The sequence below is a fragment of the Aedes aegypti genome, chromosome 2 (assembly GCF_002204515.2).
Source record: "Aedes aegypti strain LVP_AGWG chromosome 2, AaegL5.0 Primary Assembly, whole genome shotgun sequence".
Classification (NCBI taxonomy): domain Eukaryota; kingdom Metazoa; phylum Arthropoda; class Insecta; order Diptera; family Culicidae; genus Aedes; species Aedes aegypti.
The window spans coordinates 54,127,087-54,142,553 of NC_035108.1; the positions used below are offsets into that span (position 1 = coordinate 54,127,087).

Consider the following 15,467-nt stretch of genomic DNA (forward strand, 5'->3'; position numbering starts at 1 on the left):
TATTTTTTAATTTTAACTGATTAGTAGTTAAAATAACAAAATACAGGGTGATTACTATTACCTGTCAGTAAAATAAGTAATCATAGAAAAAAGATGGTTATATGAATTTCAATTACCAGTGCATATCCAGTTTTGTACATCTATAACATTTGTCTTCACTATACATAGATAACAATCTCGGTGGGCCGCTATTCAAGTTTCGGTGAAATGATTCGCACTCACTCATTTCATTTCACCGAAACTTGAATTGTGGCTCTCGGGAAACAAAATTGATCGATTTTGTGTGCAGTACTCAAGCTTAACCATCTGCTTTTCTATCTTAGGAGGATAGAGCATGGTTGTAGTAGTTCGTGGCTTCGTAGTTCGGAAAATGTTATTTTCGGGGAAATGAGTCTGAACAACGCTGATTGTTCGATTGTTCTTTACATGAAGACTACGGTCATAGCCATTACAACCATCCATCTTCATCAGGGGTTTTGACCTGTAGCTTTGGTTCTCAATAGTTTCAAGTTCTTTCGGACATGCTACTATGGTGAACCGTCATGCGCTAGCGGTGTTCTGAGCATGTACCAATTTCAAAATTCTTCAATATGTCACAAATTCTGCTTTTTGGTTTGAAACTATATTTCAGAAACGTATTGCTCTTCATATGCTAAGATTTCAAAGATTAAAAGACTACGCTTGCAGATCAAGAAACTATATTCTAGAGTATTCTGAAGTTTACGGCAGGTATGACCAATAATATGTTATAATATTTCAAACACTTAACATGCCTGAACTAAACTATCATGTGTTTAGAAAAAAAAATATTACAACGAACATTATCATACCAAATTATAATTTCCCATTTGATTTTCTCAACTCAATTTATGCACTTCGTGAAAAAAGCTACGTTAATTCAAATTACATAAAAAATCTTCGAACAATATTTGTTGAACCTTTTTACACATAAAAGCGAATAAAAAGAGCCCAGCAGCATTTTTTTAATTCGCATTTTCTTAAAAAAAAAAAAAGTTCAGGTTGGTGAATAAACATATAGCTTCAACTGAAAATTTATCAAGAATACCTTAAAATAGGTATTTTATAGATTTTGAAAAGTTTTGTAGACAAGAACAACAAAAGAAAAAACTTCGGTCGAATGAACTTCAAATCTAGTGTTGAAAATGTCAAAATATGATATTTTTTCAAAGATGGCCGTTTTTCATAAATAAACTTAAAGCAAACTCTAAACTTTTTTAGGAACTTCACATGTGCTACAGAAATGCTATAAATGAGCACATCGTTCATTTTACGATTTTTTCTGGGACACCCTAATCCGAATGCTTTCGTATTGCAGGGGGTCGAAAGGGATCCGCAACGAGTTGGGATCGAATAATTGATACAATTTTCAATTATAATTTCAATATCATGTGACCGTTCGGTGAGCGAGCGCTCTGGAGTCTTGCTGGACGTCGCAATCGCTGCCGGATATCGGGAAAGTGGAGAAATTTGATTCTCGACGTTGTTGGACGGACGTTGTTGTTGTTGCAGGGGGACGAACCCTGGGTCCAACCTACCGAACGAGACACCAATTCGTGTAATTAAATCCCAATACTCTACGAGGCTGGGCGGCTCATTGGCAAGTTGAAGGGTGCCAAGCCTTCGAACCGTGGACATGGACATGGGCTGCTCACTGCTAATTAAGTCACCTGATGGAGCACATCGAATTGGTAACGTGATATTAAGGCGGACGGGGTGGGTTACAATGGTTGGCAAGATTATATCACTTAATGAACAGAAATGAGGCAATTTTTTGGGGATGTGGAAGGATGTGAATGCGGCGTGGGTTAATCCTTCGTGTAATCTGATTACAATTGACAAAGCAATTGAAAGATTCTGATAGACACTAAATACGATTATCGATTGGCCTGCTGTAAAGCACTAAAAACTATTTTGGATGAATAAAAAATTTAACCAAACGTTTAATCACATGATTGGTGCATTAGAACTGTGTCACATTCCTTGTTCCTTATTTCCATTTAATAACTTCAAAAACCATGTTTACCGTCAAATAACTGAAACGGATTATGTTAATCTTACAAGACTTGTAAAATGCATTCTTTTGCATAGCACAGAGCAAAACTGCACAAAAAACATTAACGGTAGTTTTGTGTCCACATAAATTCATTCCTTTTTTTCATTTAATCGTTATACGTTATAATCCCATCTTTTAGACTTTCCGTCAATGCTTCGGGCTCTCAAAGTAAGTGTAAAAATTCACCCACGCAAAACTGAATGGTCTCCATCCACGGTCAGCATCCGCAGTTGTTTCCACGACCTTCGCAATCTCGGATTTTCATTAGAAAAAGAAAGAAGTTAAGCTCCCGTGGCCGTCGAGTTTGCCAATCGGCTTCAAGGATTTGCAGCGCCTCGACAATTGACGCGCTGGCTGCTGTTTACCATCCGGACCCGTTTTTGACCCAAAGATGCCTCGAGGCTGATGGGACTAACTCACACAAAACCCAGTCCAGTAGTGGACCCCACCGGTTGATGGGCTGGGTGACAAAAATGCTCCGAGTATTCTGCGGTGACGAAAACAACGTCCTGGCTAAAGAAGGCATCTCCTCGAAGTGCGCTTTGCTAGTCAGCAAGAGGGAGTGGCGTTGTTTGTGTACGAGATGGAATGAAGGATGCAGGGCAGGCTCGAGCTTCATCAAATTTTCATACTTTCATTAACAATTTTTAATTACTTTTTCACATCCATCGCGTACTGGGTTCGGTGAAGTGTTGATGGAATCATGGGGGCTGCCTGAAACCGGGGAAGGTGAGATGGGGTTCTCGAATAGAGGAAGGATAACGATGCGGTAAAGTGAAGGACACACGCAATTGAATCGATACCATATGCCAGCGGTTGCGAGAAGCTTTAATTCATCGAAGGGTGGAAAGAGCAAATCATCTGTTGGAGATTTTGAGTTGTAATTTCGAATAAGTCCATCTATTTTGCAATAGACAAAAAGTGACGAAAGGATGTTTGACTGTGATAGCTCAATCCATTTAACTGCCCTGATATATCAATATTAAAGAACACGGTGCTCGAATTACCGTTATTATTAAATAAAATATACCATCCAAACGGTAGTCGGCAGTTGATTTCTGACGTTGTTCTACACCTCTAGGCCAAATTTGAAAAAAAAATCCTTGGTCAGAATTTTGAGTTACGCCCTTTCGAAGTTTTTATGATAGAAATCACATGAAGAATGCCACCTTAGCTTGTTAAAACAAACAGATTAAAATTAAATTTTGTAGTTTATTTTTTTATCTGGTCTTAGATATTGAAAAATACATTTTTGGATGGTACACAAATGATGTCACGCTAAATTTCAACTTTTTCGACCCCCTCCCCCCCCCCTTTGTCACACTTTTTGTATGAGTCTTCCGACATGGCTCGACCCCCTCCCCCCCTTGGAGCGTGACGTAATTTGTGCATGACCCCTCTTCTATTTTTTCTAAACCGGCATTTGAAAAGGGCCAATGCTCTGTTTAGTTATTACTAATCAGTCAATACATGTAAAACGATATAAACCAATCTAACTCCGCGTGGTCTGTAGGGATTTGAATTCTTAACTTGTAACCAACTCAGTTATTGGGTCACCAAGTGGCTCGGTAGCTTAGTTGGTAAAGCGCTCGTCTAGCATACAAGAGTCCTGGGTTCGAATCCCAGCCGAGCAAGTGGATTTTTTTCATAATTTCACCCATAATTTGTCCATCTTTACCACGCGTAATGAGTTAATTAATTTAATAACCATGCGGATTGGATTACCGAACAGCTCAATATAAGCGTCAATTTACCAATCTAACGCCTGATAGTGATTATAGGAAATTTTCCAAAGCATTCACATATGTATGAATAAATTGTTGGACAGGATATGCAGATACGCCCTTTTGAAGTGTATGGGAAGAATATTGCACGGTAAATTCCGTTCCATCTACAGTCAACGGTTAGGTGCATACATAATCATTGCACCTTTGCGGTTATTCATATTTCATTCAATTTTGCAAGTTGCATGAAATTTTCACGTACACATATTGTTTAGACTGATAATATAAAAGGGACAAAGTATAATTATAATACATACAAATCAATATAGCTGAACAATGACTGTATCAAAGTTGATCGAAACACTCGAACTTCACATATCTCTATCTATATAATATACCTGCAATCTATTCAATTCTATTTAATTTTTATGTAGTGTAACATCCTTTTTACACGGCCCGCTAGCTCGCATGAACCTTAAGGAACACTCAGGGTCGGCTCAATTCCTTGCCGTTGAAGAGACGCGGATAAGAGGGAAAACCACAGGAATTAATGTGATGGCACGTTTATTGGGATAATTGCCCTATCGGCCCTAACCACCTAATTCCCTAGCTATAACCACCTATAACCCTACCCTACCAGGTACAGAGTACTCACGTGGTATGGGTGTGTGTGTGTGTGGGTGTAGTCTCGTTGGGGCCCGTACGCTGCACTCCGGTTGGCGGATCGTCGGGCAGTCCGTACTTATGTCCTCCCTCGTGCGACCTTGGATCGGGATATCTCGGAACCAGGGGTCGGTCTCAGGCTTCTGGCTCGGAACCCTCTCCCAAACGGGCTTGCACACATCGCGGACTTTGAGTTGAACTAGTCCGTGTTCGGTACAGCAGGCTTCTTGCTTCGGCTTACACAACCGTCTTCGTGGTGTCGTGTGGCGGCCTTGAAGTGGTAATCCGGAATGGTGACAGAACACCGGGAATACAATACTTCTACAACCGGTTCTACGGTTGAGATTCTTGGTCACTTTTCACTGAAATTAGGTTTTATATAATCCTTTTCGGACACTTCTGATTGGCTTCGCGTTCTCGAACTAAGTGAACGAATGGTTTACAATTCCTGGCTCTGGGACCTTTGACCGCCCATTCGAAGGCGTTCCTTTGAGACTGTATAGGTGTAATCCACCCGGAATCTCCCAAACGGAGAAATTTGGCCAACACTCTTCAGCCTCGTTCACACTGTCAACCAGTGCTGACATTATGTATAGTGTTACCTACTGTATATAATGCCTAGGTGTTTATTCAATTTTAATGTTATGCCATCCATCTATCTAGCTTTTGATAAATGCTAATTTCATCTTGGTTTTTATTTCTTAATTGTAGAATTGCAAAGTTTGCATAGTATTTTACATCTTAAAGTCTAATATTTCCCTACTAGCTATGTTATATTTGTGTGGTTTTACTTCTGAAAGTTTTTCCGTATAATTTACCCTTTAAGGACCCAATGTCAAACAAGCAGTGAACGGAGTAAATCGACTGGTCACAGTAGAGAGATAAACGAGAACGACACAAATCTGATGTTGCAACGCTATTTAAACTTTATTATCAAACTTTGATTACTCGCTTTTCTTGGATAACTGCTTGACTTTTCTTCTGTAGTTTTTGTTGCTGTCTATTCTGCATAAAAAAAAAGGATTTGTTTGATTTGTGTTCTCAGTACTGTTGGTTTTTGGCTGCCCCAAGTTCACCGAATCATCCGGAAGTGACAGGCAGCACATGAATTTAGAGAATCAATCCGGTGAGTTTGTTCCAGTATGATACTTTTTCTTTTGTGAGCCTTCCGGATCGTTTTTGTCCGCGTCGAGAACTTCTGATCGTTTCTTGAACAGAAAATGTTATTTTCGGAGTTTGATAATTATGTTCAGATTGCGCATTCTGTCGGGCGGGTGTTACGCAACTAACAATCGGTTGTGGATGTTTGTTAACCGTTCGATGACCCTGGAAGGATCGATTCTGCTTTTCGTAGAATTTTGAGCAGAAAAACCGACTGTGTTATCCTAGGGTGTTTAGTTCGAACGCGCTTTCTTTCGTTTTTCGATTATCTAAAAATACAGTACCGTAAAATCGGGTGTAATTGATCAGAAGGGTGAAATTGATCATCATATCACACGATTTTATTTATTCGTAATAGAGCACAAATATCAATGTAAGCTGCAGTAAATGAACGTTGTTTGTTGTAACTATTGTCGAATTGTGTGTTGTGAAGTTTTTTGCGTTAAAGAATGTTTATTACTATGAAAATAATGTAAAATTTCAAAATCATGCACCTTGCAGTATTGACAAACACCTATGAACTTCTATTTCTAAGGAAGGATTTGAACATGGTATAAACCTGAAAGTTCGTGAGGATGTATATATATCATATCCCCAAACAAATTTCATCACCAAAACTCGTACCAATAAGCTCATATGGTTGAAATAATTGAATTTTTGTTGGATATCATCGAGTTCCTAAGGAAATTGCATACATTCAGGCGTTTTCTGTGTAATTCTTGAAATTTGACTATTCGTTATTTATATAAATATTGCATTGTTAATAATTTGACAAGCATATTCGGATTCAGGGAGATAAAATTTATCATGTAGAGTTGTTTTGAAAACTAACAATAATGGCATTGACAAGTGATCAATTTCACCCCGAAATGAAATCCCCTAATTTTTTATTTTAGAGATATTTGTTAACACTAAAATGACATTTGTTAGAAAATTTCGGTACATGAGTCGATGAGGTTCACCTTCGTACTTGTTTTCTTGCATTTAGTTGTTTGGCATTGTTAACATTCAAGAAAACAGACTAGAAATACCGTGAAAAATGATCAATTTCACCCGAAATTACGGTACCACCGAGTTTTTTTTTTGGCGTGTTTTTTTACGCGTATCGTTAATTTATACAATTCGATGACCCTGGAGGGATCGGTTTTGCTTTTTACTGGCTATTGAGCAAAAATATTACTGCACAATCGACAATCATTTCGCGAAATACTATTTATACTATAAATAAACTATTGCTCTTTTGTTTGCCGGCATTCAAAAGATTAAATTGAAAACGCTTAAACAACAAATGTTTATGGTCTATCGCCAGCTTTCTAGGCGAATCATGACAATATACCTTCCCCAACCTCCAACTCCGTAGCACTTATGAGGGTGTCGCTGAGTCGGTGGCCTCTCATTAAGTAAGTGCTACATCAACATTTCCTTCCCCTATCCCAAGTTACGGTAAAGATGGGCGTGGCCGGGAATAGTGATATTCATGCTTTTAGTATTCTTGTTTATGATTTGAACAAGGTAAACTACCCTGCCTTGTTCCTGAAAGTAGTCAGGATGAGATTATTAAAAAGAAACATGAATGTTGCTAGTATCCAATCTACGAAGTAAACCGTAACTACGCTAACGCTAACGCTAACGCTGTCTATTCTGCATCGAAAAAAAGATGTCTTTGTCGTCCACAATACTGAAGGGTAGGCGAAAGCTGTCAAAGCGCTTTTCGTCCTTTTCCTAGTCGGATCATATCTGAATATGTACAGTCAAAAGTTAGCTAAGTAATGTAACAGTTTGTGCTATTCATTTTTGAAAAAGGATTATTAGTTGGTCCTGATCCTGACAGTGAATTTGCCTGAAACAGGGTCCCAACATTTTTGATAAAACCTTGTTTTTATTGAATAACACAAAAGAATTACTACTAATACTTTGGCAAATTTTCCTGCTCAAATAACGGCTTTATCATATTTAGACTTATTTTTCAATTGAGTCCAAATTTTAACCTTGACATGACACATTATCATGTTTGGCGTTCACTTAGTCGGCCTAAACGCCATATGGGTTGATCTTTTTAGCACTGGGGTTGTTCTTATTTGTCATTTCGAAAGATTCAAGGAAAATACCCCAAGAATTTGCTTGTTTTTCATTATTATTATTTTTTTTTTGACTAAAACCAAAAAAAAAAAGTTCGAAAATTGTGTACCGTCGATGGGGGTGACAATGGATCTAGGGGGTGAGATTGGGTCAAAACGGAACAATATGATTTATGAAAAATTTCAGCTAATAACGCTGATATTACTATTAATAAATAATAATTGATATGTTAGGGAACATATTATTACACACAATTCATCACAATAAACATTTTTAGAAAAAGTAGATTTTGTTTACTATATTAATAAACTTGTGTGTTAAAACTAGATAAAATTTACGACATTAAATTTATCCTGTACAAAGTATCACGCATGTACTTTAACCTCTACCGTTATATTAGTAAAAGGTTGAAAGTCTTTTCATTACACTTCACACGTATTTTCCGGAATTTATTTGATTTATCCACAAAAAAATCATTTTTTCAGGTACGGTGTTTTAAACATTAAAAATGGGGGTGAGATTGGGTCAAGCAAGAACGATAGTAAATGAAATTGCAAGCTCCCTTTTTGACATATTGCGGTGCCGGGTGTTCTCTTTTTTCATTAGGATGTGTTTATTCTTTCTTAAAACAGCAACTCTGAAGATCAAACAAGTCTACTTGAATATTCCGTGCATTGATCAACAATGCAACGCATTTTGACAACTTCCCAAACCAGCAACTGTGTTTCGTGCGCAGCAACATCGTAAAATTTTATCAAATGGATTTTTTTTTGGAATTTATTTATTTATCAGTGTATTCATAATATAGAAATATCTCACGGAAGTACAAGTGAGTTGGATCGCTGAAATACCGGGATTATGACGTCAACATCTGCCTGAAATGTATTGATCGTGGAATGTCGCACCGAAATTTAACTATTTGCGAAGGTTTAAAATAATCATTGTTTCAGTACACCTTTGAGGAAACTGAATAGGCCTTATGGCAATGGAGATGAGACTTTGAAAACAATTTGAGGAAAAAAACAGGAAGAGTGCTTCGTGAAGCCCAAGCAGGACAGTTCAGTTTTGCGTCGTCCGATAAATTTGGCTCACGGTTTCGCGCATGTTTTCGTCGCCGGAATTTTTTTTTTCCTGTTTCCAAGCGTCTTGCTGGGTAGTGCTTCGTGAAGCCCAAGCAGGACAGTTCAGTTTTGCGTCGTCCGATAAATTTGGCTCACGGTTTCGCGCATGTTTTCGTCGCCGGAATTTTTTTTTTCCTGTTTCCAAGCGTCCTGCTGGGTAGTGCTTCGTGAAGCCCAAGCAGGACAGTTCGGTTTTGCGTCGTCCGATAGATTTGGCTCACGGTTTTGCGCGTGTTTTCGTCGCCGGAGATTTTTTTTTTTCTGTTTTGGAGCGTCTTGCTGGGTAGGTATTTGGAAGGCACAAGCAAGACGGTTTGTTTTCGGGACGCCAAGAAGTTTTGCTGTCAGTATCAGTTTTGTGTTCAGTCGAGGATGGATTACCAACTGGTGAGTTCGTTTCATTCTTGTGATAACACATATTTTCTTGAAAGCGTAACTTTTAAGTAATTTTAAAACAAACTTTGTATGGTTCGTCACTATAAGTGTCGGCATTATGTTTTTTTCTTATACAATTTCAATATACATATATTTGTCTCTTTTATACATTATTAAAAATTATCTTTTGAATTGTTCGACACTGTGAATGTTGACGTATTTTTTAAAACTTCTACCATATCGAGACAAAATGCACAGTAATACTCATATGTAATTTTCAAACAAACTATGTATAGTTCGTCACTACAGGAGTCGGCATTATTCCTGTTTCATATAATTTAAAATATATACATGTAATTTTCAGTTTTCGTCATTAATAAAAACATCTTTTGAATTGTTCGACATTATAGATGTTGACGTATTTTTTAAAGCTTCTACCAAAAACTTCTCGAGACAAAAATACAACACTAGCTTTAAATATGAGTCGTATATTTCCCCCTTGTCCATGGATCGCATCATCGACCAGAGGTGACTCCCAGATCTTTTCCTCCCTCAATAATAAACACCCTTCCCGAGTAGTGTTTGATCCTTCGACCTTGACGCTTGCTCCTGCGGGGGCGGGTGATGAGGGCAGGATCAAACATGTCGCGCGTCGGTCGGGTGAAGTGAAAAGTGGCGTGATCCATTAGTTGTGTTTGATCTATTGATCGCATCGCTTGCTCTTGCGAGGGCGAGCGATGAACACTTGTCCGGCGTACAATGCGATTATCGAATTATTTCGCGAATTCGGTTAAGCGTAATTATATCATGGATCGCATCACCTACCATTGGTGACTCCCAGATCTATACCTTACCCACTAACCCAATATCCTGTCCATGACAACCGTGGAGATGCAGAGGTGATCTCGGTCTCTAGTAACAACGGTAGTTGCACTAACATTCCTTCCCTTCCCCGATGACCGTAAGGACGTGGCCGGCGCCGTTATTGACTTTTAAAATTTGAGCTCTCGATTTGTGCACATTGAAGAATGGTAAGCTTATCCCAAGCCCCATTCATTAATTCCCCATGCAACTTCGATTGTTCTGGTCAATCACGGAGTAGCAACTACGAATTGTACGGTCATCTATGCTTATGCTTATGCTTATGCTTAATTTGAGGAAAAAAACAGGAAATTTATGTAAACTTCACGATAAATGTTGGGTTTACATATTTTTTCTCATAGCTCTTCTATTTTTTGGTATAATCGTTCTTTTAAGTGGGTTTATCATACTTGTGAAACATCTTAGAAATCTTTTCGTCTTGTTTGCATCGTATTTCATTAATATTATTCATCTGTGAGTGGTTTAGCAATCCTGTTCTCAAAAACAAGTTATTTCAATTACAGTGACCCAATGTCACCCCATCTATAGGGTGAGATTGGGTCATTTTTCATTCACTTGTGGTGCTGCTGTGAATAAATATTTGTCTTTAATTTTTTGAACAGTTGTTAATGTACCATCAAAGTACATACATACCAAATTTGAAGTTTATTGGAGTTAAATTGCGATAGTTATTCAGTAAATAAATCGCACATATCCCTTCTTGACCCATTCTCACCCCCAACGACGGTAAATATGTGTTTCTGGCTTAAACTTAAGCGTTTATTACTAAAATTGAGACATGGCCTTAGGACCCAATTGCCGGTCCAAGAAACCAACGTTGTGAATTTTGATTAGTAGTCTGAGAAACCCAGTGCGTAGCATGATATGATCCCTGTTCACAGTCCGTAGGTTCCATTGGCCTAGTGGGATGGTCCTAGGTCCTTCCATCAAGTCCGCAAATCCTGAAAAGAGAAAAAGTAATAAGAAAATGTTAAATTGAATAAGAAACAACTAAAACATAATAGTTTAGATCTAAACTCAGCGATTTATGCGAGGAAACTCATCAATCTTATGATTTTATCCACCGTGTTTTGCGGGTTTGATGTAGTTTGTATTAATAAACCAGTTATTATGTGAACTTTTATGCGACTTCTGGTTGTCTGGGAAGATTCTTCCAGGAATTATTCCGGGATTCCTCCCCGGATATCTCCAGGGATCCTACCAAGAATTCTTGCAAGTGTTCCACAACTCACATATTCCTCAAGAATTTCTTGCAGGAATTCTCCCAGATTTACCACAAGAAAAATCACGACGTGAATTGACGTAATGATTTCTCCAGATTATCCTCAGGGATTCCCCAAAAATTTCTGCAGGGACTCGTTCTGAGCCTCCAACGAATCCTTCGGGCATTCCTCCAAGAGTTCTTCTTGAAATTCCTACGGTAGTTCTCCTATGAATTCCTGCAGGAATTTATTCAGAAATTATCCTTAGAACTACTTCAGGGAAACTTAAGAAAAATTACTACAAAAAATTCTGCAGTAAATGCTCAACTATAATTCCTTTTGGAAAATATCTTCATGAAATCCTCAAGAGATTTCTCCTGTGGTTTCTCCAAGAATTATTCCAGGGATTACTCCAGAAATATCTCTACGGGCGTTTTATTTTCTAGGGATTTCTCTACAAATTCCACCAGCAAAATCTCTACAGTGATTCTTGGTGGGATATCTTCAAGGACTCTTCCAGAAATTCTTGCATAAGCCCTTCAGAGATTCCTACAGAACTTTTTCCTGAGACTCATTCAGAAACTTCTCTGGTAAAATCTCTACAGCGATTCCTGCAGAGGTTGCTTCAGGAATTCAACAAAGGATTACTTCAGTAAATTTCCTCCAGACATTTATCCAGGGATGAGCTGGTAGACAATCAACTGCATATTTTACTGAAAAAGGCTTCTCGTCTCGACTCGTTGAAAAAAGTAAATACTGCGTAGCAAAAAAGCATATTAGATGTTCTAGGGAGTTTTTCAGGAATTTCTCCAAAGATATTCTCAGGAATCCCTCGATAGACTGCAAGAATTTCTCCAGAGATTCTTCCAGGAATTTAAGCGGGGATTCCTCGAGGATATACTCTAGATTTTTTTCTGGAGTTCCAAAGCATTTAGCAGGATCGACCGAAGAATGCTGGTTCGATTCCCGCTTCAGTCTGGAAAACTTTTCGTAAGGAACGAATTGAGTCTGTGAAATTGGGCGTTTTATGCTAGTCCGTTGTCTGGTGTGGTGCTTCTTTCAAAGGACAATTCGTCCACTGGAAAATTTCTCCAGGGATTGCTTCAGGAACTTATCAAGGGTTTTTTTTCAAAAAACTTTTCTAGGAAAGGAGTGTAGAGGAATCTTTAAAGAAATCGCATCAAATATGAGAACATTTTTCCGGACGGACGTGAGATGATCGAAAGATGATAGCAGCACTACGACAAACATGTGAATGGTGCTAAGGGCACAGACATGGAAGCTCAAGGCAGCTGAAGCAATGGATTTGTCGGAATATTGGACAATCGCTTTGAGGGGAATAAATGATGTGGAATTCGCTCAAGAAAAGTATAACATCTGAAAAGGATAATATCGTAGTTAGAAATGGGTTAACTGATCCAATTTTGAGAATGGATCAAAGGTGTGTCTTTCACAAAAGTGAATTCATTCAATGTAAAAAAATCTTGGGACGTAACGCCACAAAGAAGAAGAATCCTTTACTTCTCTCAAACTGATCCAATTTTGAGAGGGTAGTCCCCTAATATATACAATTTTGTGAGGGTACCCTGAGACCCTGAGAGGGCTTGAGTGTAAATAGTTTTTAAAGATTTGCTTGATTAATTAGTGTTTTTTTAATTTTAAATTGAAGATTTTTGAAGTTTTTTCTTAGTCTTAGTTTTATTCTTTTTCTTTCCTTCTTCTTATTATTATTCTTAAAATTTAAATAAATTAATATTTAACTGAATTAGTAAATAAAAGTAACAATCAAAAAGTAACAACTGGCTGCTTCAACGTCTTTCAGTGTCCGTGAAATTTGTACTCCTTTCCTGCTGCCTTCCGTTCTATTTTAGTTACTAGCTGCATGGCGACTCTACTTGAGCTGGAGGCTATCTGAGCTGGAGTCGAACGGACGACTTGACAAGTGTCAGAACGCTTTCCGCGTGGGACGCGGTACCGACACGTACTTCGCCGAGGTGGAGAGGTCGATACCAAACTGTTTGATAGCGCCTTCTGGCGGCACGGTATATTTCGCACCCTAAAATCATGGCGGGTAGTCTCCATCCTGAAAACCAACCGGTTCTAGGTATCACTCTGTATCGTACCATAACGTTCAACGCATTTCAAAACGATGAAGAAAGCATGTGAGTCACATCTATTCGTTCGAGTTCGAGTAAAGTGGGGCAAAAGTTCGAGTGGGGTAAGAGTTTATATTTGAGATTTCTAGCTCAATTCAAAACAAATCTTTTAAATGTCATTGTGGTTCGAATGCTATTCAAGTAAGAGACTTTTACTCCAAATATCATAAAAATCGATTGAGATTTGGAAAAGTTATGGCTATTTGTTGTTTTTCGACGTGAATATTGTAATATTTAGTCAAACTTTCGTTGCATGGAACCCATTGAAGATAAAATCTTTTTCAATATTTTATGTAAGGGCGTTTCTAGGCCTATCATAAGGATGCTTTGAAGTGTATTAGATTTTGCATAAATGCTTGGAAACAATTTTTGGCCCATGGTGGGGCAAAAGTTCGAATCAGCGGGGCAAAAGTTCGACCCATGTATAAAATCACGGAAAAATTTGCAAATTACCTAAAATGCACATATTATCTTCAAATTTAGTTATATTTGTCTGATCGTGTGAAAATTGTCACCAAAATTTTACATTTCCACTTAGTTTTGCGAAAAACTGCTATTTTTGAGTAAATTACAATTAACCCGGTTTTGGGCATTTTTTTGATGAAAATTTAGTGTGTATTTTTCGGCAAACTTAAGTTTACAGCTGGTGTAAAGCATGCCTGTCATAAAAGGATCGATATTTTGGGTTTTAGCCAGCGAACTTTTGCCCCACACTTGATTCGAACTCTTGCCCCACCGGTGGGGCAAAAGTTCGAATAAGACAATCAATTTTGAAACTGTTATAACTAAAAATGGGTAAATATTTTGACACAAGTTTGTTCAGCAAAATTATAGCCAATATGTTGAAGGTTCACTGTATGGTATTTGTTTTGTTTTAACTGCTATTATTTTCCTGGAAGCTTTGATTATACCACTAAGGTCGAACTTTTGCCCCACCTTACTCTACTCCAGATAACAGGGGCCAAACTACCGCGAGGCAATCGGACAAATCTGCTGCAAGCCAAATCGGCGCTGGTAACTGCAAAACTGACATACGACGTCGAATTGGTGAGCCGAGGAGGATCAGCTTCATTACAAATCCTAGCTCCGGCATATAATAAAATGGTCCGGTATGCTTCGGGACCGTTTATCACCAACCGGATAAATTCGGTCATGGCTAAAGCAGGCAGCCTACCGTTTGAACTGCTAGCGGTTCAGTACATAGCCAGGCCAGCCGTCCACATTCTATCGAAGAGCAGCCTCTTCCTTTGATTCGGCGCGATTTGGGTCGCTTGGAAGAACTTTCCAACAAGACAAGATGATCGCTCTTGGAACGGACGGAAACCCTCGATTATATGGGACGTAAAGAGGAGTATTCGAACCGGTGACTTTCCGGAGAAAGACCGCCCAGCCATCCAGGAACTTCTGTCGACTCGCTTCCACAACTCGACCGTCGTCAACACTGATGAGTTAAAGTGCGGAGACACGGTAGGAGTCGCATTCTACAACAATAGCCTTCCCGGGACGTTAAGTCAACTGAAGGTATGCAGCGTTTTTTTCTGCAGAAACGTATGGGATAAAGCAGGCGATTGCTATCCCTAACATCCGGAACGAAATGATTATTCTTACGGATTCGGCAAACTTTAGAGTCAGGATCTTCCAAGCGCCCGTAGATTCAAGAGATCGAGCCCATCGTGCGAAATACAAATGTTCGGTGCTGTTAGATCCCGGAACATGCCGGCATTACCGGCAAAAACGAAGTGGATCGCTTGGCCAACGCAGCAAGACAGTAACCGGCTATTGACAGTGACAGTTGGACACTCCCATTTCCAGCGAAGATACATTGAGAGAAACGAAACAAGCCATGCGGCGCCAATGGGAAAGCCAATGGTTTGAAACAAGAGAGAACAATCTTAGGGAGCTGGAGAACGATACGAAGAGATGATTGCACAATGGCAATGCGGCCGACCAACGTGTGTTAACGAAGCTGAGAATCGGCCACACACGGCTCACGCATACGTTTATCTTGAAGAAGGAATTTCCGCCCACTT

The 15,467-nt window shown here is 38.8% G+C and overlaps 1 protein-coding gene and 1 non-coding gene across 6 annotated transcripts in view; both read left to right on the top strand.

The window, feature by feature from the left end:
* The window catches only part of LOC5566288 (RNA-binding protein Musashi homolog Rbp6), a 1,418,593-nt gene that overhangs the window by 928,603 nt on the left and 474,523 nt on the right, over positions 1-15,467 (top strand). The gene's annotated exons all lie outside the window — the stretch shown is intronic.
* Positions 3,637-3,708, top strand: Trnaa-agc. Its single transcript has one exon. It is a non-coding gene; the product is annotated as a tRNA-Ala (tRNA).